General features: G+C 37.9%; 1 protein-coding gene across 1 annotated transcript in view; it reads left to right on the plus strand.

Annotated features, from left to right (window-relative positions):
* The window catches only part of PCSK5 (proprotein convertase subtilisin/kexin type 5), a gene marked incomplete at its 5' end in the record, with an annotated part of 199,614 nt that overhangs the window by 60,039 nt on the left and 116,631 nt on the right, over positions 1-22,944 (plus strand). The gene's annotated exons all lie outside the window — the stretch shown is intronic.

Raw genomic sequence — 22,944 nt, forward strand, 5'->3', positions numbered from 1 at the left:
ATACTGCCTTTTCAGGTATTTTGTTACTTTCAAAGCATTAGTTTAGTATTTCAAGTTAATGAACACAATTGTCCTAACAGAGCATTAAAAATAATTTTAAGTTTTTATTCATTTCATTCTGGCTTGTAATTCATTGTTGCATACAGTGAAAAACAAAAAATGTCATAGTTAATTTGTAACTAACAGTAAACAATTGCTGTTAGTAAACTGAGTCACAAGTCCTTATCTTCACGGATATATCATATGTGCACGTTGTCAGTCAGAAAGTCTAGTAGCTTTGCTATTCAGTTTCTGAAATTCTTGTATATTAATGAGAGGCTAAGTAATAACTTTACTCCCCAAATTCCTCTTATTTTTATTAAAGAACTGTACTACTGACTCTTCTTTTCCAATAGAAAAAATATTACATATTACTCTTTCTGAGCTATTAGAGATCTAAGTCTTTCAGTCAGTAACTCTCTTCATACAGTAGAAATCTATTTAATTTCTGTTTTATCGCAGCACAGGGTTGATGTAGCTAAGGTGTATTTTTTTCAGCAGTTCATTGTCCATTTTGAAAACAGCTTTTATCCAAAATGTAGTTCTTTTCATTTGTTTGTGAAAGCTATATTATTTTGGGTCATGGGATCATGGCAGGTCTTTTTCCCAGTTTATTGAATTGTGTATACTTGTCTGTCTCCTCTAATATGTATGTTTATTCAGTCTGCCTATCCTACAAATACGTGCATAAGGTGACAGACAGATTGCAATAAATGGCAGTAGATAGTGATATTGTGTCCTGTCAGTTCTTATTTTTTAAATTTTTTTTTCAGCATTTTTAATTGAAACTAGAAAATAACAGTGATTTATCTTTAGGTAGTCTGCTATTATTGCTACAGACTTTCAGCTCTGTGTTGGACTCAAAAGAGGGAGGCCAAATTTCAAGAGAAAAATAGTAGTCAAGCAATAGTCCACTATATATTGTGTAGAGTAGCTTACGTAATTTTTCCTTTGTGCTGCTAGATTTGTGTACAAGTTTTGTAGTGCCAACACAGCTTCTTGGTGGAACTAGATTGGTGGGATGTTTTTTAACTGGTAACAGATGCTTGTAGCAGTTGCCCCTGATTTTGTTCAGGAAGGTAGCAGTCTCCTATTTATAAATCAGTTGTGTTGCCTAGCCACACTGCTTCACAGCTGTCCCACAATTGCCAGTCTAATACAGAAAGCACCTTAGGGCAGCAAATGGACTTCTCTTGTACAGCTTTCAGAATAGTGTCATTTCTATACCTGTGGAATAAAGTCCTCACTTACAGACCCTCTGGGAAGGGGCTGTTCCTGACTGATTGCATTTACCTCTACTGAATAACTCTGTGTATTTGCAATATGTGGGGTTTTTTTAAGAAATGAGAACTGACAGGACACAATATCATAATCTACTGCCATTTATTGCAATCTGTCTGTCACCTTATGCACATATTTGCAGGATAGGCAGACTGAATAAACATGTATGTGGTAGTGGTTTGATGACATTTTGTTGAGAGTGATCAGTAACACGTTACCGAGTACACTATTTCAGTAGAACAAATAGCTAAAAATATGTGAATGGGTTGACTTCAGGACTGACTTGGGTCATTACCAGATATCCTCATATGACTGTATTTGTGATTGTAACCATAGCTACTTTCATTAATCTTATTTACCTTTATAAATTGAAGGGAAAAAAAGGAATTTGAGGTTAGTTAATCGTTTCAGTCATTGCTATGTCAGAAAGAGGTTTTTAGGTTGCTGGCTGCAGATGTGTTATTGAGAAAGTAATAAAGTATTATCATGTACAGGTTTGCATTTGGGTTAATAAGTAACTTCATTACAGGTTAAGATTGATACCTTTGGCCGTTGAACTGGCATAATCTCTAACAGGACGGTAAATGTAGTTCAGATTTGTTGACACAAGTCCTTTTATTCAAAGACTTTGTCAAGCAATATCTGATTGATGTTTTTCCTCCTCCAGCTTTTTCTTCGCAAGTACCACTCCTTGTAATTTTAACTGTCTGGGCTATAAATTTTTGTTTGTGTGATATCCATGGCAAGAAGTTACAAGGGGGATTCAGGCTTTCTTTCTCTTTTGGGCCATCACAAAGTTTAAAAGTATCAATCAACAACTATTCTGTGAACAAATTAAAAGGTCTATTTTTCTCCATTTACTCTAAACACACTTCTGGAAAGAGCAGAGACATGAGGAATATAGTTATTTAGCACCTTATGGTTCTGTGAAAGACGAAGCAGACAAGGCTCCCAGAGACACTCTTCACCTGAACAAGTGTACTTGTACTTTTCATTACCAGGGGATTATCTATTGACAATTTACAGCTTCTCATGCTTTCTAATAACAAGGAAAAGGCAATTTTCTTCTGAATTCCGTCCCTCAAAGCAAGGAAAGTAGGGGAAAAAACAACTGCTTTATCAGGACCTCTGAATCCTGAGGCATCTGTGCTTAAGAGTAAAATAGAATATTTTTATAGATTAAGTAACATGTGAAACTTCACCTGTTCAACACTTATTTGAAACTGACCTAAAGAATTGGGTCCAGCTTGCTCAGAATGAACTGATATCAAAGAAATAAATCAAAGGGAAAGAAGGTCCCTAGTTAACATCCCTTTCCAAATTTTGAGTCAAGAAAGAGCTGTCGCGTATGCCATCCGCAGAGCTCAGCTATATTTGTATCATCAGGTTATATCTAATAAATTTCTTCTTTTTCATTGGTGTTGACAAAATAACCTGTTTGTCAATAAGCGGATGAACTATATACAGCCAGTTTGCATAACTGAAAGAGGTCAAAGTCAACCCTGAAGCCCCACTGCTATCTGAAACTGTTTTACTTTACAACAAACAGTGTCTTTGGAATGACTAAGGGGACTTTGTGCCTAGCCAATTTCACTGTACCTGCCAGTTTGTTTAATGAGTTTCCTCATCTTGCCTGCATGGAAAAATGGTCATAAAAAATAGAGAAGGTAAATATAAAAAAATTAAAAATATATGCAAAGCTGTGGTTAACATAACTAACTTTCACTTTAATAGACTTCAGTCACAATACTCTCCTTGCTGACCATTTCTTTTTGCTCCCCACTTCCGAAGAGCTTCGTAGCGGTCAGCTGAAACTGGAATCACACAGGCACACTAGCACATCTTTCTGCAGCTGTAATCTATCTCTGCTGTGATACTGTGCTCCATTGCATATTTTTTTAAAATAGAATTTAACTGCAAGAAATTAATTTAGCCATCGTTTATTTTTGAACAAACCATTGTTAGACTACAAAGATGCTTACTATATCTTTGCAGTCAGTTCTGACAGGCACAAGTCTTTTTCAACACTGATGAAGGATAATCCCCTCCAGTACTGTTATCATCCCTTCTATTGTTAATAATAATTGCTAGTGCTGACGGGATTCTCTAATTTGGAGAAGCTTCCACTTCCAACCAGGTTCTTCCCACTCTGCATGGCTTAGTTGCTGCCCAGCAGGAATTGAACATATAATAGGATATTTCTGTGGAACTGAGAATTTACTGGAGAAGAAGTATGTTTTGAGATGTGAGGCTCGAGGGAGAGGCACTGTTCTGTTAGAGCACCTAAGAATAAATGTGATAGCTAAAGTGTATAAACCAAGTGTTTCCTCATCACTGGATGCCACTTCATCAGAAAAAGAGGAAATGGGAAATGTGCATCCAGAGGTATGCATGCTCCTTATAGCTGGAGAAGGTATGGCACTCTCAGAGAGAAACAGGGGGAAGATGGAGCTTCCATTGCAGTAAATCACTGGGGTGAAATGGTATTCCTCTGAGAAACTACAGCATAAAAGAACTGAGCTACCCATGAAAACAAATAATATAACCTTAAAAATGGTGTTATACTCAGAGAAAAAGCTAGCCAGGGTCTCCAAAATGCATACTTGGGGGTGACCTTGAAAATTGTTATAGTAGTCTGACTTACCTGAGAGCATAAGGAAATAGCTGACAACATCACTAAAGTTGTAAACCACATCAAGAAGTGGAACATGGGAACTTGCTTGTCAGCTTCTCAGAAAGTGGAAAATGGGTGAGATAGTCACATCCATAAGCTGCATGGAATGGAGGAGGAAGGACATCACCTACTACATACATAAGCCAAAAAGCCCGTTGTCTTTTAATTGTCATTGCTAAACATATCCCACACCAACAGAAAGTATAATTCAAAGCCTCATTGAAATAAAACTTTCATTTTGTTTTACATGTATCTCAGGTCCACAGTGATCTCAGCTCATCTTCTCTCTTAAATAATTTTAAGGTCTGTTTTTGCTGTGGATCTCTGCAAACGAAGTACTTCCTCTATGGAAAATTATTTTCATTTTTCAGAATCTCTTTCCTTTTCTCAACCTTTCTTATTTTGTCTTCACACTTATTCTTCGTTATTGCTTCTCTCTAGACATAAACAGTGCTTTGGGAAAGTAGGTGGAAGACAAAGTGCATTTGGAGGAGTGCTAAAAGCAGACAACTTCACCAAAAGAAGGGCTTTTGTAAAGCTGCATTGTCTGCTAGTTTTCTCTGAGAGGTAGCAATGTAATGGAAAGGGCCTATAAGGCACTGTAATTTACATAGTCTTTTTAAAAATAAGAAAACCATATTAGGTAAATATAATGGACTTCAATTGCTGAAAAAGTCAAATTTTATTACAAAACTTCTGAAAAGATACTCAAATAGAAATCTGTAAACTTAAGAAAAGATACAACGCCTGGCTGTACTGTTTCTTCAACTGCTTATGTTATGGCTTAGCTCTGAGGGCTTTTGGAAGAGCATTCATGATTTCCAAAATTCGACAGAAAGGACAAGCAGATGCACAAATGCAAAGTGTTTTGGGGATTCAAGGTGGAAGGGCATTATAGCAGTGCCAGCAGGGCACAATAAAACTAGGTGACTGAGCCAAAGTGGAAACTAACATTTACAAATTACTTGGTGAATAAGACTTGGTGAATTACTTGGATGAGACAGCTGTATAATATTGTTGCACAATTACAGATGTAGCGTGATGTTATTGAGATTTTTAGAAAGCCAATGAAGATAAAAGACTTGCTGAGAAGCTTAACTCATCAGCCAATATTTATCAGTCATCCTTTTATTTTGCACTGTAAGATTTCTGGTATAGACAGATGAAATATAATTTATACTCCAATTGAAAGCAGTCCATGCAGACTGACAAGATCTGAATTAGTTGCATCTAGGGCTGGCTGCCTTGACCTCTGATGCTGAAACCAAAACACAGGAAAAATTGCTCACTTTCCACTTACGGTGAGGACTGTGGAGTCAGCTTTGCTTTGAGCTTCGGCAAAGGGTCTGGTGAACCCAGCTTGCTTTGTTTCTTCAGAAAACTGCTCCAGTATGCTACATAGTGCTCTCCAGTTATGTTTGTGAGCTCCCAGGTGAGCTATACTAGCATTCACAGGGAGGGACAGACGCTGCTGCTCTGACACGGTGTAGTTGACTCTGGACAGCAGCCAGAATGGGGCTAATAAGCCTTTATCAGCAATGAGTAATGTGGGTCTCCTAAGGTCCTGAAGCCATGAAATAAGGTGGAGGTGAAGAGTTAGACAGGCCAGTTGCCTCCCTTATGCCGCTGATGAGATCTGTGGGGAGTTGGCATGTCTTGTGCCTCTCTCCAACTCCAAGCGTGAGAGGCAGAGCAGAGAAAAAGAATTTTACGTCCCTGCCCTGGTCCTTAATGAGGTCAGCTAAGGCGAGTGGGGCTGTGGAAGGAGACAGCAGGGACAAAGGAAGGAGTGACAGATGCCTGATGGGATAGGCTGGAGAGAGGCGGAGGGAGGAGGAGAGGTCACCCTGGATCCGAGTGCAACCCCGGGTACAGGGGAGACAGAATTGGGGACAGAATTTCACCTGCCACATGCTAACACCACAGTAATACATGTCTACCTCCTTTACGACCTCCTAAAACTTTATTTCCAGCCCACCTATGCCAGGCGTTGGCAGCTAAGGAAAAAACTCACTCTCTTTTTGTTGCCCTCCCAAGAATTGTTCTCCCTGTCTTTCCCTCTGTGCAGTGGAAGCCAAATCATTGTTCTTTCTGAGGTTGCATGGCATGCTTGTAAGCGTTTTGCATATTTTGTAACTTGGTTTGGTTGTTGCATGTACTTTTTGTATTTGTGTTTTTTATTGCATGAGAAGATTGAGCTTTTGGTGTTTTAGAGAGTTAAGACGTCAATCTGTGACTTAACGTGAGTGGAAGTGCTGCTAGAAAGAATCAAACTGCCTGTCAAAACATTGCCTTGCAAATCTGTGTGTGACATGGACAAGGTAGAACTAGGAACATAAGGTCAGGTAATACACAGTTTCACCTAAATTAATTTCCCGTTGAAAGACAATAGCATACTTTAAGTAATGAAAAACCTGTAGAAATGGATTTGTCCTTATCTACTGAAAAGAGATTATTAGTGCAACTAGTTTAACAAGATTAGGAAATAGTTTAAATGACCAGATAGGGTACTTGATCTGTTCCTCTGGGACATTCAGTTCTGACTTCCAGATAAGCGGCTCTGGAAGTGCCCAGGAAACACAAAATGGAAGCCAGCACTGTTCAGGGGTTGTACCAGCATTTTCACTGAAGCAAGAAGCAGCAATACTGAAAAGATTTCCATACTTGCTTTGGGAGAGATTTTCCTGAGTGAACTTGGTAATAAATCATACAGCAATAGCACACATTCCTCTGCCTATTTAATGCTGTGATTTTATCTTCAGAGGGACAGTATCCACTTTTATTTTATCTTTCAAAATTTATATAAAATGGAATTTTTTTCTGGGCAACAAGTGAGTCACATTAAGAAACCGCAGGCACTTTTCTGTATAATGTCATTTGTGGGATATCATTTGTGTGTAATATTGCGTTTTTCTGAACTGCCTTTTTCTGACTAGTTTCTGCAATTAGTAAGGAAATGATAGCACCACAAAATCTTTGCTGAATTTTTAATGAGGTATGATAAATATCTGTCTTTAGCTTTAATTCAAAATGAACATCTAACAATAAATTATATGGAATATAAATGGATATAAAATTGCTAACATTAACAACTGTAAAGTGTGCCATACTGGGGCACAATTTGGTGTATTTTAGTTTTTATCTCTCGTAGCACTTCAGCAGGAAAAACGTTCATATATGTACAGAGGTACATACTTATCTGGAAGTACACTTTTTCTCTTTTGAAGAGAAGGAATTTGCCCGTCATTAGTTTCTATGAACATTTTTTCAAGAGCAACTGCTTAGTTAGCTACCCACTTTTCAGATTTTTTTTTTTTTATTAAAATCAAGTAATATCAAATAGCAAAACAATTTATTTTGTTATGCAATACTGAGTACTCTATTAATGTTACTGAAAAAAGGAAGAAGCAGTTTAATTAATTGTAAAAATACTGCTTTGTTTCAAACACTCACTTTATGTATTTTTTGCTATTCTTTGCATACTAAAATTACATATACTTCAGGAAAAGGGGTTGTTAAGTATTATATCTACTTAACTAGTATTTTATAGCTTTTTTTTTTTTTTCACATAAAGAACACCGTACAAACATCAGGAACCCCAAAATGACCAGAAGTTCACAGCCACAGTACAGAAGAATTGATTCTGAAGCTTGCCTGTCTGGTGGTCTGATTGCTAAAGAATGAAGTGGTGTGACATGTTCAGTTTGCCCTCATCAGAAGCAAACTCATAACCTATAAGACTTATAAAAAATTCTGACACAACCAGTAGCTATATTACTTCGCAGTCAGGGGGCAAAAATTAGCGTTGTACTTCCATAAGGCAATTTCCTAACCATTCTGTAAAGAGGAGAGCCTGATCTGTGTAGTGCCCTTTGCAAAGGAGAAATTGGAGACCTACTATTTAGCTCTAGGATTTTAGGTCTTGTACCAGTCCTTAAATATCATTATGCCCCTCTTTACTGAGCGAGAAGATGCCATATGACATAGGTTACCATGAAAATGGGGACATCAAAACTCCAGCTTTTCTGATTCTTGTATCCATGCTTTAGCATATGTATCACATGAGCAAACCTTGTGACTAAATTTACAAGTATGCAGAAGACCTTAGTTCTTGCTGACCCTTTATCGCCATAATTTTTGCTCCTTTTCAACCATGTTTAAACAAACAAAAAAAATCAACCAAAAAAAAAATACAGAACCAACCAACAAAAATCACCCAAACCAAACCAACAAAAGAAGCAAACCCAGTGAGGATGGAGACTTCAATAAAGTGTTCTACATCATTTCATTAGATGCAGATCATCCTTGGCATTGTTTGTAGCTGCTTCTAATGTCATGAAATCTCTGCTGTGAGTTACATCTGCTGCTCAAGCCCTGTGAAGAGGATTTTCTTCTAGCCAAACAAGAAACAAATAGCAGAGGAGATTAAAAGTGTAGCAAATTCTATCAGTGCCATTTTGGAGAGAAGTCCAGTAAGTGTTTGCACATCTGCATAACTTTTAAATACAGTTCCAATTAAAATTAACTTAAACAAATTAAGTGGTCATTTTGAATTCAGTCATTGAATACAGGAGACCCTGTCAGAACATGACCCCAGGTCTCCTCAAAGAGGGGCAGTAGGGCATTTTGGAAAATACGCCAATTCCAAGGTGTGGAGCAATACAAGCAATGTCTATGCTTGCTCTTTTGCTGTGGAGATTATAAATTCTGCAAAAAATTAAAAACTTTCTGATTCAAAATAAACTAATTTCCAGCAAACAGCAGAAATGCATGGTGGTCAGAGGAAGGAAGTGTGCGGGAGGGAAGAGCCTCAGACAAGAGGTGCAAGCGTGAATCTTTTCCAGTATTGATACCACTTTTGTCTTACCCTTTCTATTGCGGTGGAGTCCACGAATCCACGAGTAGCATGCCATTTAAGCATAAAATTGCCCTGTCTTTATCTAATTTTATGTGAATTCCTAACAGAACAAAGCAAGTTATTTTCAGTCTTGAGAACAATTAAAAACTATATTAAACCCAGTTAGGATAAGCACAGAAGCCTAAGGAGAGGCAGATATAAATATACATGAGACACTAAACATTAAGTATATAGTGAGGGTTTCCTCTTCTGTGTCTTTTGGATAAAACAATTTATTATTGAACAGTAAACTACTGCTTGGGAGATAGTGTTTTGTTTTTTATGAATATCAACTCCTGGTTACAAGATTACATCTGGGAGCCAGAAATATCGTTCGGAAAAAAATAGGACAAGTTAAGCAAAGAAAAAATGTTTCTGAAGTTACAAAGAGGTTGAATAACCTCTCCTTTGTTCAACTTCCATGTACTCTTCCACATCCAGGTTTAATGTTGAACCTCGTGATTCAAGAGGAGGTTTAATCTGACGGGTTTTTTTTCCTTGTAAGTCTCCTGGTCTGGCTGCAGAGTAGGCTGTTGAAGAAAGTTTGTTAAGTGCAAGCTTTCATATATAGCGTTTGAATACACTTTATATGATCCCAGCTGCTGAAACACTGAAATCCATATATCCTTGATTAATTAAGTCCCCATCTACATGAATTGAGACCTGGATAGAGGAATTAATACAGCCTACTTAGAAAGTGTTACAGCGCTTGCATCTTGGTAAAGAGTTGGCCTGCTTACAGAAAACATGCTTCTGGAAAAAAAAACCCTGAATTCTTGTAGTCCACTGAATTTGTGTCTCAAGACTTCCTCAGAGCCCTTGGATGATGATGATGATGATGATGATGATGATGATGATGATGAAGTTTCCTAAGACTCCAAAGCTCAAGGCTCTGTGTGTCACATCCTACAACCTACAGTATCTTTGCCCCCAGCCTCTCGATCCTGTCCCCACCCGTTGAATCATCTCTTATGACTACCTGAATAGAGAGACCCAAAAAATGAAGGAAGCGGGAGCAGGATTAACTTTTCTGACAACACAGAGAAGTTAGATTGGTTCAGCTTTCTTGAGGATCTTGACACTCAATTTAGAGTGTCTGTGCTCTTAGTTTTAATTTCATTATTAGGTGTATTTGCTACCCTCATATGGTTTTCCTTTTTAAAACATTGTCTCCTGCAGTTTCCATCTGCTCCCGCTCCAGACGGACGAACTACTACATAAAAGGATAAAAGTATTGTGAAAGTGAAAGCACTCTTCTATTTTATGTCTGTCCTTTGAAAATGTTTGCCCAAACACACCATAACATTGGCCCATTTTTCACTTAACAGGGAAGTTGCATGATACTGACCAGTGAGAGAGAACAAAAATCTGAAAGGTTCCCGTCTTTTAAGCCCACTCACGTTGGGTGTGCGGTCTGCTTTCACTATGCCTGGCTGATGCTGCTTCTCCAGTATTCAAAAGTTTCAACTATTGACCACACTGTGTGAAGCCGCTTTGATCTTGTTTGGGACTTCAAATATGCTGATAGCCTGAGACCATGTTATACATTGTGTAAACTATTACCACTGAAACATTCTGAGGACTAATTCAGTAGATATTCTTGTTGAATGAATCTACAAGGGTGGCCAAAGCCACTTTGTAAGCTTGGTTTGTTACTGAGAAAAAGTCTTAGATTGTCTTAACATTTGCAAGACACACACAAGATTTATCCCACAATAGAATAGGAAAAAATAAGCATAAGGCTGAGCCTTTCATCTCTTTTTGCCGCTTAACAGGTAGAAGTTGTAAGTATAAGTGTGACTGTGAATGAAACAGAGGTTATGACCCATGTTGTCTCCAAGCAGGCACTAAGCAGCAGAGATCTCCTGATGCAATTATGTTGTATGGGGAAGGACAGGAAGAGTTTACATGTCTGTATATGTGTTTAGATTAAAAAAAAAAAAAATTCTAAGTCATCATCATTTTTCTTCTAGGCAGTTGTGGGTAACGGGTGCTAATAGGAAATTGATTCAAATAGGAAGGTTCAAATTAAAAGTAAAGCATGCAACGACAGCATTCAGCAGCTTTCCCTCATTTCTCCTTTCTGTAGCAACCCTGTGATTACAGTCACGCTGCATCAAGTTGTTCATTTGATTTATGTGTTGGTTTTGGGGGAGAAGCATGGAGAAAAATATAGAGCAATCAAACAAAACATTTATTGTGAATTGAAAAGTTCTCACCTGGATTCTTGTTTTGCCCTTTGTACCCATGTTAAATCCTGGCATCTATAACTTAAATGGTGACAAGTTAACTGAGAGAAAGTTGCTGAACAGGAAAAAAAAAGCTCTTTTGGCTGTTCATAAGAAAAAAAGAGAAATCTTTAATAAAAAAGTGGCTGCTTGCAATGGTGCTGTTAAAGAGATGCTGTGCAACAAAGTACACAGGCATGTGATCAGGTCTCATGCATCTCACTGGAAATAGGCATCCACCTGAATGCTTTGCAGATCAAGGGTAGGTTTAAGCATATTCCTAAACTTAAGCGTGTACTTAAAAGTTTTGTTGATTTTTTTTCATGTTTTCCAAACCAACAAGTTTTTGGGCTGCTAACTGGCCCAATCTTTGTGTTTAAATAAGCCTGTTACATTGTGATTACTTTTTGGTTGGTTTTGTGGATTGTTTTATGTCAAACCCTAGATCTATACAGGAATCGACCAGGGTATCTGTAACAAGACTCTGAAACGGATCTCCAGTTGAATCAATACAAAAGCTTTATTTATTTATTTTATACAGCGCCAAGGTTATAATAACAAAACCAACTTTCTTCTTGCTTTTCTTAGAAACCTTTTTTCCTTGAAAGATCTTTATCTTTCATACAAATAACAAAGCATCCACATAAACTCATATTTTTGTTTTAAAACAGTCCATACCTATGCACAGAGATGCTCATCAATTAAAATTTCTACATTTTGCTCCAGAAGTAATAAAATATTTTTTTCAAAAATTTTTGTCACCCACTCCTAAATGTAAACATCAAAGAGGAAAAAAGTTCAAAACATCACCTTATTTGAATGTTTCGTGTCAATTCCTTTTGATATTATTACTTTGCATATGTAATTGAGTTTTATTCATAATAATTAATGTTTCTGTGTGTACTTAGAGTGAAGTTGTTCAGGATATGCTTATATTTAAAGCAACACCTAACTGTAGACACCAAAAATCCTTCTCAAAGTATTTGAAAGCAGTTAAATGGCAGAGAAAGTTTATTTCTCCCTGATTGTACTTCCTACTGGGGCTTCTGTAGACCTCCTGACACAGAGCTGCTTTAGTCTCTAGAAGCCAGCATCAGGATCTGAACTCCTTTGGTTGGTTCATTTCACAGATATGGCAGGGGATTGTATGATAATTTCATTTGACCAACAACCAGTAAAACCAGTCATCTGCAATCACAAGCCCAGAATTTCTAATTAAGCTGCAGTAGCTTTTCCGTAAGACATACATATATTAGATAAAAGATTGGTTTTTTAAAAGAGTCACATCTAGAGCATTGTCGTAATGATTAACTATTAAAATCTTGCACCTTGTAGTTGCATGTTTAGCTTGCTCTGTACTTACCTTTTTAGGCCATTCTCTACTAGATTAAAGAAACATTCCCTGATCAAAAATACCATCTGTGTTGAGTTACATGCATGCTGCAGTTGAGTCATGTCTTCACCCTCTCTTAGATAAAATAAATTCTTTGAGCTAGTTAAGAATCACTTTAAATTGTGTTTCCAGCGCTTGGTTCAGAAAACAAGCAGCAAGGACTCATTGCTCATTTTCCAAGAGCATCCTTTTTGAAACATCATTACTAGGCACATGCACATATCATTCCAGGAATAGCTGTAATTAAAAAAAGTGTGTTAACCCACTTTTCTTGCTGTCCCACTGCTTAACTATCAAAGAATAACATACAGCTTCATAGGGCATCTTCTTGAAGTTGTAGGTGACTGCCTTACATCTTAAATCCTTTTCACCATTACTGTGTTTCTGGACATTTTCATTTTATGCCTTGCACTGTCAGTCCTACATGCATAATTTTATGTGTGATTTCATATAAAATTATATTACAAACACACCACTTAAATAGGCTCACGTCCATAAGTGATCCAGATCACTGTCTCTATTGCCATCATTATTTCCCGCTCCACTAATTTGTGTCATCGGATTTGAGTGTGTGATACAGGAGAATATAATTTCAGGTTTTCTGAACTACAGGGAAATATTGTAGCCCATTAAGATTTGAGATTTAGTAATTACTCATGGTCAGTAATGTTTCCTTAAACAAAATGAGTATAACTCTATCTGTTAAGCCATCATAATGGCTTCAAAGTACAAACTGACATGTCAAATCCTCTGTTAGCTTCCTTATGAGTGGCTATGTTATTAAGTGCTTACAGATTCATACTACATCCCTAGTGGATCCAAAGACCTCATATAAAACCATTTTTGTAACTGCCTCACGCATTTCCACGGTAGAACATAACAGTTGAAAAAAACAATTAGTTTGCTGGAGGTATATTACATTTCCCTGAGGATCCTCCCCTTTTTACTTGGAAGACCTTTTTTTTTTTGCTTTGCAATGTGTTTTTGGCACATATTCATGTTAAAGTAGTATTTTCAGTTAAACAGCAGAGCCAGTAGGAGAAATAAAACAAACAGGGAAAAGAAGATCCATTTACAGCTGAGATTTGAAAATGGAGAAAGCTGAGAGTCAGAAGGCCAGCTGACAGGAATCACAGAAGCAATGGATAGAGATGGTGGGAATGACAACAAAGAATGCATAACACAAAGAACAGGAGCCACAAAGAGTATTTTGTTGCTGTAGTACCAGGAAAAGCAGTGGATGCAGAGGAATTGTGAACAATCATAAAATTAAGAACTCTTACCTTTAGTTTATTTCTGATTATGTATATTTTTCCCTTCTGACAATGCTCTGATCCTCTGATCATAACTGTTTTTTAGCACTTTCTCTGGGTGTCTTATCTGCTGATTTCCTGGGTTTTTTAAGATATCTGTAAATGCTGAGGCAGTTATCATTAATGGGTATCATTTCAAAGTTGAGACTGCCCTACGCATAGGTGCTATATAAGCCTGACAGTCATGGATGTGATTTTCTGCCTAGTTTCAGTTAGAAAAATTACATTTTTGAGTCTTTGATGTGCATAAAAGGTGTTTATACTGAGGTTGTGTATTCTGTCTGTCTGCAGAAATACATTCCTCTAGTATCAGTTCAAAATTATGTTCTCAGATCAGTTCCACATATTCAATTACTTTATTTGCAGCTGGGGGAAATTCCTTCATAGTACTGCTGCAGCCAACACAATCTAGATGTCTTTAATGATAAAGTCGGGGGTTTCGTTTAACAGCAGCTCCCCAAGTCCCTTAAAGTCCTGTTACTAGAAAGCTCCATAGACATTGGTCTGTGTCAAGTTCTCCATAGAAGCAGTGTTTGCAAATATATTGGACTTCTCCAGAACCTTTCTGCAATATCTGTATTTTCTGAGATAGCTTGAATCCTGACACTCTGCTGAGATTTCCTTTAAGACCTTTTGCAATTTTCACAACATTTTTACATTCATTGCCTGTTTTGCAAAGTCTTTCATGCACATCTGTGTCATATGTCCTTGGACTAACCTTCAGCATCGCAGAAGGACTTAAACATTTAATCATCTGGGTCAAATTTCTTGAAACAGTAACAAGAGTAACTGTGTGGTACTTTTTTGCCTCATGCAAAACTTTTGTTTTGTTTTGTTCTTGAATAGCCTTTCCTTTTCCTTCCCAGGCCTCTCTAGATTTCTCTGGGTTAATTCTCTCATTTCTGCCAGATGATCTCATCAGCAAAATATAACTAGCCACTCCCTCTAGTGGTTTGGCCTTATCTTCCCAGGTTTCTCTTATAATACACAGTGGGCCTTGCATTCATCAACCATAGCACATTCAAATGGTGAAAAGCCCATTGGTGCCTAGGGTACTCACTTCCCCATAGGCAAACTAAAATAGCAGCCATTCATCTTAGTCTGATCCTGTACTGTTAATGAATTTTCACAGCATGTGTTTCAGTGTTAGATTAAACATTTCTGTGAGGCTGTCTACGGAGGGTATGGAGTGATTTTTATACTTCTGTCTCAAGAGAATTGTTTCATGAGCTTAAAGTTTGTCCTCTGGCAAGTTATAATCTCCTCTGACATACCAACCAAGCAAATAATGGGACCAAGGGTACAATAACCTGATGGCTTTTTATGGTTCTTAGGGAAAAGGCTTCCAGGTATCGAGTAGCATAGATGTTTATTGCTGAAGTAAAGGCATTGTGAAACAGTTCCAGCCTCAGGAACTCCACATACCTACAAGAAAACAGAGAAAAACTCCTTCTCCATTTCTAATAGTAGAATATGAGGTTGTCATCATATGCCCTGCTTTTCCTACCCACTTTTGTCCTTTCAGGAAGAGTAAGGATGTGTATCTTTCCTTCAGCCTCCTGAACAAGTACTGTTGTCTCACATCCCTCCCTCTTATTCTTCCTCTCTCCCTCCTTCTTCCCCCCAGGACATCCCACCATTAACACCAGATGTCACCAGGCTATTGCCTCATGGATCACAGGGACCAGACCACAACACAAAATAGAGAAAAAAGGACTGCAGTAGTGCAACAGTCCTTAAAATTTGGGTATGAGCATTCAGAGCCAACATCTCTTCATCTGTTTCCTCAGAAGTCCTCTCATTCCTACAAGTTCACAACATTCTTAGAAAAACAAGTTTCCTGGTCCATCCTAAATCAGCTCACTGCTTGTCCCCCACCCCCAGCACTCCCATAACTCTATATCCTTCTTAAACATCACTTTTCTTTTTTCCCTGTAAAATGAAAAGAGAGAGCAAGGGGAGGGAATTGGGTTTGTAAAAGCCCTGGGCTCCTCCCACTCTCATCAGTCTCTGGGAAGGTTAATGAATAATTGAAGCCATCTGCTCAGGGCCTTCTCTCCATGTGGTTAGTTCGATTCTGTCACATATGTTCACACAAAGTCTAAATAAAACCACCTTCCTCTCCCATGCTTCTTAACAACTTGAGATAGAAGTAATGGTCTTTGACTTGAAAACAGCTTAAAAAGTAAATTGTGAAGAGCCTGTCTTCAGTAGTGTAGAAAGAATCCTTAGAAACTTACCAAAACTATTTTAAAGCAAGACTTACCATGTCTCTGTTTAATTGTTATCTTAGAAATAATGAAAACATCAAGTCTAGCTTGAGAGATGGAGAAACTTGGTCTTGTTAGATAACTACAACTCCATGAACTGATGCATTAAAAAAAAAAAGGCATCTTCGGACTTTCTGTAAAACTGCCCTATTTTTCTTTCTTTTTTCGGACTTAGAGGAGGTCAAATGAAAATATGAGGCAAAGGCCACAAAAAAATGGTAGAATGGAAAGAATTGTCTCTCTGAGGAATTATTTGTCCTTCATGAGTACTGGATCCCCAGGGTTGATGGTGCGCAGCTAAGGCCAGGGCACAGCTGTTGTTTTCACATATTCTCTCTAATTAATAAAAGAATTGCCATATTCTTTTTCTAGAGAGGACTTCAGGCACGTAAAAATGCATTAACTTTTGATCTCCTTGTTGGCCTTTTCTTTCTACATGGCTGTTTGTATAGTAGTGGTAGCATCAGTAGTAGCAGCAGCCGCAGTAGTAACAGTCAACTTACTGTCATCTTGACAGAATACAGCCACATATAGAGATATACTTCCATGCATGCTTCTTTCCGTCCTTCGTTTCTTAGCAGTAGCCACAGGCTGTGGAACTGATTTATTTTCTCCCCTCTCTGTCCTTTGCTGACTCCCCAAGATGTTCTACATCGGGTTCTTATATTTCTCCCAACACTTCCCATGGAGAAATCTGTCCATACATTGACACATACCTCTCAACATGTGAGCACAAGGATATACAAGATGCACCAGGTCTGTAATATGCCATTCATATGGATGATTTTTGATCAAGGGTAAAATGGACACATTCTAGCTGCCTTTATTTGCAATTTCTTTTCTTCTTCCTCTTCTTCTTCTTTTTCATCTTCTTTCATTTGTTTCTGTACATATATGTGTTTTTTGGTCTTTGGGATGACGTGGTGGACCTTTGCAGTTTTTGTGAATGCCACTTTTCATATTTGCCTCTTAGTGGAGGTGGCAGAATATGCACAGTGACCATAAGGCATTTTTAGCAACATTTCCCTTTGCCTTGAAAGAGTCTCTCATGTTGCTGCCACATGGGAAAGAACTAGGACTAAAGGCAGACATCTTAATGGAGCCACAGGTCATGTCCCATGTAGAAAGAAGAGGTGATATTAGAGGCAGATTATTGCTATGCCTCTGCAGGTTCCAGAACTTGCAGCTGGTCTGCTGTCTGCAGACCCAGAAGGGGGAGGTTTTCCAACTTCTAACGAGGCTGTGCTGTCATCAGCCTGTGGAAAGTGGACATACAGGGCTTCCCTGAATTAACTCATGTTTAAGCCAGCACACAGGTTACAGAAAAACAATCAGTGTTGACTTTAAAAAAGTGCCGGTGATGGAAAAGTGATGGAATTGTCTTGAATACAAATTTAACACATTATGAATTATTCTATTTTTGGAAAGAATAGCAATGTAATCACAGCCAAAGAAGAAGATTTATGAGCTCCTTATTTTTCACTGCAAAACACCATATATATAGTCTTGGAAATTATTCTTGTCTCACTATGGCCATCAGATACTCCTATGAATACAAGAAGCCCTTTTATATTGATTTCCTGTTCTCCTTCATTGCTTAAACAAGCATAAAATAATGTACGTCTGTGATTGTTCTTATTGGCCTCTAAGTGTATTTTTGTTTGTTAACTTAAAGAATCAATAAAGCTTAAGAACCAAATTCATCTCTGAAGTAAATTAACTAAACCTTCTGAAGTTGCACAAGCAATAAATTGGTGTTAAATATTTAATGTGGTGCACTCTTGAAATATTCTCTTGATACAGACACAGATAAAAAAGAGTTGCAATTCAGTAAAGCATGACTCCAGAAGTCGGATAGTATTTAATGCAAAAAAAACTTTAATTTGAGATGAATCACACTTTATATTATCTGCCTGCCCCTGCTAGAGCTTAAAAATATTGTGTGCAGCAATAATCAGAAATTATTTAATGATGAAACTCAGAAGAAAATAATTTCCTATGCAGTTAGCAATTGCTGTGTATCATGCCCTAAATATCTAGTTATGTCTGACAAAAATAAAAAAAAACCCTGCAAGTACACCTTCTTCTAAAAATCCTTTCACCTTCTGTTTATTGTGATGAAAGAAGAAAAAATGTGAGAAATATTATTAAAAAGAAACATTATTTTAATAGTCGTCTTAGAAAATGTAGCTTTCAAGTGCTTACTTTAGAGAATCTGGAAAATAACTTCAGTAGATCACATTAGCTTTACAGGTTATGATGCTCTTCAAAGCCTGTTGTCATGATTTCTATTACATTACGTGGGCCATTTTAATAAGGAGCCTACCTTTCCAACTCTACTGATTAGCTCCCTGTTTACTTCTTTCATTCCTCTTTAAAATTGGATCACATGAAGAGCATAAAGAAAAGAGATGATTTCTCCTTTTTCCAGGGAAAAGAGAGAGTATTTGGCTGGTTTTAATTGAGAACGCTGTACCTCAGAAAGCTGAACGCAGCATCAGGATATGTACTCTACTAAAGTTAAAAGCTGATAAACTTTGCTGCCTGTGCATTTGCCTTGAGCAGCTAAGAGTGCCAAATGCCCCACATTACATTCCCATCACAGAACAGGTACTTGGTCTCTTTTTTCTGATAGCTCCACAAAATACCATGATTCATTCCTTGGCCCTGTGTGTTCCTCTTCTCTCTGCTTGTCAAGGTCAATGTGTAGGCCCTTGACTATCCTTCTTCCTCTATATGCAATCTTGTTCAACTTCTCCTTTCCTCTCCATGCTCGCAGGTTAGTAGCTGACAAAACACCCTGATGTAGAGAACATGACTGTAGTCTGCTTCTTTCTGTCTGTGCCAAAGACTGTTTAATGACTACTCTAATGAAACCAGAAAGACTGTCATCTTCTTCTTCTTCTTCCTCTTCCATCTTCTCAATACTAAAAGAGTCTATGTTTTCTAATCTCTGACTGGGAATTAGTATTTCAGTGTTTTTCTAGGATCTGAAGTATATGTAATGTTCCACTGAATGAGATCCAAGATCTGCCGACTCACGATTGGTCTTTAAAATTGTGTCATTCTGATTATCATCTTGTGTTTCTCTATATCCCCTTAGATAGTGACAAAATCTTGTCAAAGAACTCCTTGTAACTCAAAAACTGCAGGAAACCAATGCAAGGTACCTCATGAAGACTTACAGAGGGCCCAATATGCACTTTCTGAGAGACTGCATGTCCCAGGATTAGAAACTTCTGTTTCTACTCTGTTTTTATAGACTAGTAGGCATTGCAAAAGACAGAACAGAATTTTATAGTCATTGTTCTTTTAATTTGATTTTAATCTCTGGAATTCCAAAGGATTTTGAAAATTGATATGATTCTTGATTTCTCAGTTTAACTGTTCAATTTTCTTATTGAAACCTAACTGGATACACCAAGTCTCTGATCGCAAAAATTAGTGCAGCAGACAAGAAACATTAAGATAATGATAATGATAATTATTATAAGCTAGTTTTAGAGAGAATTTCACAAAATAGCTAAGACAATCTGGGCCCATGTCTGATACTGAAAGCATCATGCAAGCATCAAAACAGAAAACCTTACTATGTCTGCTTGTTAATTGCACGAAGGCAGGCTTCCAAGTGGTCTGTCCAAAGATGTCCAAGTGATTATATTGTCTTTTTATGCTCATAAGCATTGAATTTCAAGTATGAGAAAAGTTAAATATCTGAATTTTTTCTTACTATATACTTCTTCCTTCCAACATATACTTCAAGAGTCTCTCAACCTTGCAGATGGTTTCTATTAAATACTAATGGTGGTATCATTAACATTTTCCAATTAAACAGTCCAAAGAAAAACATCATCCTTTGAACGCCTTGTAAAAATCCCAATCAAATTACTCTATGTAACTGGGTGAGAGGTTGTTTATTCCTTTTGATGGTATCCTCCAGGCAATAGTTGAAAACAATATATGTTGAAATAGTGCTGGCTTACTGCAGTTGTCTAGTCATGGTACCAGTACAGGAAATTTCTGAATTACTTTATCTGCTTGGAAAGCGGAGAAATTCTGTGGACTGACCTATTTTATACTATTCCATTTAAAATTCAAAAGACAATGGTTCAAAGATTAACAGATCTAATAAAAACTTTCCAGCACACAGTTTTTGTACATTTTCATGATGAAGTTTGTTTTTATTCTAAAAAAAGAGAACAGGAAATGTAGATTGAAAATGAGCTATAAAATTCAGTACTTGCCCATTGATATAAAATTCAGTCACTCTGAATCACATTATTTTTATTATCATGACAGATGTTTTATTATTTTTTACTTGGGTAACAACGTAAATTGAAACAGTACTTCCAAATTAATTAAAAAACAGCCCTCTGCTAAGAAGCTGACAATGTAATTTGGATAGGTGGTAAAGAAGCAGCACACAGTTAAAGAAAAATTATAGAACAGAACCCAGTAGCAGAAGATTCCTCACCAGAAATGTTTTTGAAGGAAAGAGAAATTTAAAGGGACAGGAAAGACTGCAAGTGAAATCAAGTAATAGAGGGCATCTTAGATGCTGTTCGATGTGGAACAGCATATCTATGCCATATTATGTAGTATCTGAAGAGTAATTGCACTTCATGATTTAAAGTGTTCCTGATAAAAGCCAAATCTGACTGCTTTGAGAGAAAAGTACACAATCTGATTGATCTGGAGAAAATCAGACATTAATCTGAGGGAAGGTATAGTTTGTGGTTAAAATATGGGAATCTTAAATCAGGTGTTGAACCAAACAAAACTGGAACCAAAAGACACTGGAAGTACTGGAAGAAAAGAACAAGAGTAGGAGCAGGAAGCGAAGAGTGTAGATACAGAATTGAGAGGAGGATGAAGAGTAAGGAATACAGGTGAAAAGAAAACAAAGATGCTATTTTTAATAGGACTTGAGAATAAGTTATATATTGTAATCATAAGAACTGAACCCTTCAGCTGCTGTTGAATTACACCCACTTGGATGCTTCTTTGCTGCCTTTGCATTTTGTATCCGTATGTTAGACATGCTGTGATCCAAAGTTATAAGTGGGCACGCAGTTATACCTGCTTTACCCCGGGAATTTCTTTTATGCAGAAAGATTTTGTTTAGACTAGCTTTCTGCCCAGTCTTGGAGCAGAGCAAGATAATTTGAACATCAATTTGACCTGGCATGTCTCCTGAGAGAATCATCAGAGCACGCGGTAAAGCAAGAGATGTCTCTCGTCTTGTGTTTGCCAACACGCATGTAGCAAAGCACACACCCCCCTTCTGCCACCACCACAAAAGCAGAAGTTCAGGTAAGGCAAGCGAGGGCAACTGACTGCGCCAACATCATTAAGGGAAAAAAAAAAAACAGTGATGTCCTGGCAGAGAGCCAAAGGGCTTGTGAGGGAATGGGGATTAAAAACCCATATGCTTGCTCAGCCTGAGTGGTTTGACTGGCACGGAAGCAAGACAACAAGCTCGTCCCCTAGGAAGAGAGGACAAGACATCCAGCAAAGCAGCCAAAGGGTCATTTGGCATTTCAGAGAAGGGGATAAAGGGGCAGTGTAATGGCCCAGTAAATTTGACAGGAGGTCAGAGCCAAGAATCCTGATTGCCTATTGCAAATCTCTCTTGGGTTTACTCTATGGCTGGAGGCTGGTGTTTCTACCTTTTTGTCTCCTTGTCTTCACATCAGCAAAATGTGAATGATGATATTAATAGCTTTTGCAGGTATTTTCTGATGCTTAATTCAGTAACGCTTTTGAAAAATGCAAAGGCACTTGGAAACATAACACACTTTTAACCCCCTTGTTTGTACATTAGAAAGCCTCATGTGTGCAACCGTTACATTCAGTGTCCAGATGGCAAGTTTAGACTGTAATTAATTTTATAAAGCCAGCAGCCTGAGCATTTCCAAGCAATACACAGAACAAAAGCATTAAGCCTGCCCTATACATTCCTTGGAACTGGTCCCTGAAGTCCTTCAAGCTCCTTTGTGTGTGGATGGATAGACAGAGAGAGAGAGAGACAGACATTTGCAGACACAAGGGAAAGGCCATGAGAGAGACTTTATACTGTGTACATATCTATAGGGTCTAATAATATAATCTTGCTTTAGTAACAGCAAATGACCACTCTTAAATGCCCTGGTTTGTGTATGACTGTACAGGGTGGTAAACTGGAGAAAAAGGAGGAGGAAAATTATGATTTAACAGTAATCTGGTGTGAGTTTGCACCCAGTATGGCTTAAAGTTCTTCAGTGTGCTTACATTCAGGAGGAGAGGGATGGACTAAGTCAAGGAGGAGTGCATGCCTCTGATTGTATTTATTGCCAAAACATGAGGGGTACACAAGGCAGCGGGGCAGGGAGTGAGGTGGAGCACACTTGTGTGGCCACTGTTGCTATGATACAAGGTTCTTTTTTAATTTCTTTTTCCTTCCTCCCACCCTTTGCTTTTCCTCTTCCCTGCACCCCCTCTTTTTTTTTCTATTTTTTTTTTTTTTTGCCTATTGCTCTGTCTGAGCCTGGAGGAGCTGGAGGAAAGCAATGCTGATGAGGGGCTCGTTGAACTCACTTTGCAGGGGAGGGCTCTGTGTGTGGGTTCGTGAGTTGCTAATGAGGCATACGAATACCCGAGGGTCATGTCTCATTGCCATGGCAAGCCAGATTTCTTCATATTAACTGGGTGCATTCATGTCAAGGAAGAAGCTTTCAGTTTTAATGTACCCTAAACTTTCTTTCTCCACCACACTGGACTTGGTTGCTCTGAAAGATGTACCCCAGGCTGTTCTCAATCTAACTATCTACAATTCATCAGATACCCTAAGCTGCAAGTTTTTCAGGGTGT

Source organism: Vanellus vanellus (genome assembly GCF_965231255.1).
Source record: "Vanellus vanellus genome assembly, chromosome: Z".
NCBI lineage: Eukaryota > Metazoa > Chordata > Aves > Charadriiformes > Charadriidae > Vanellus > Vanellus vanellus.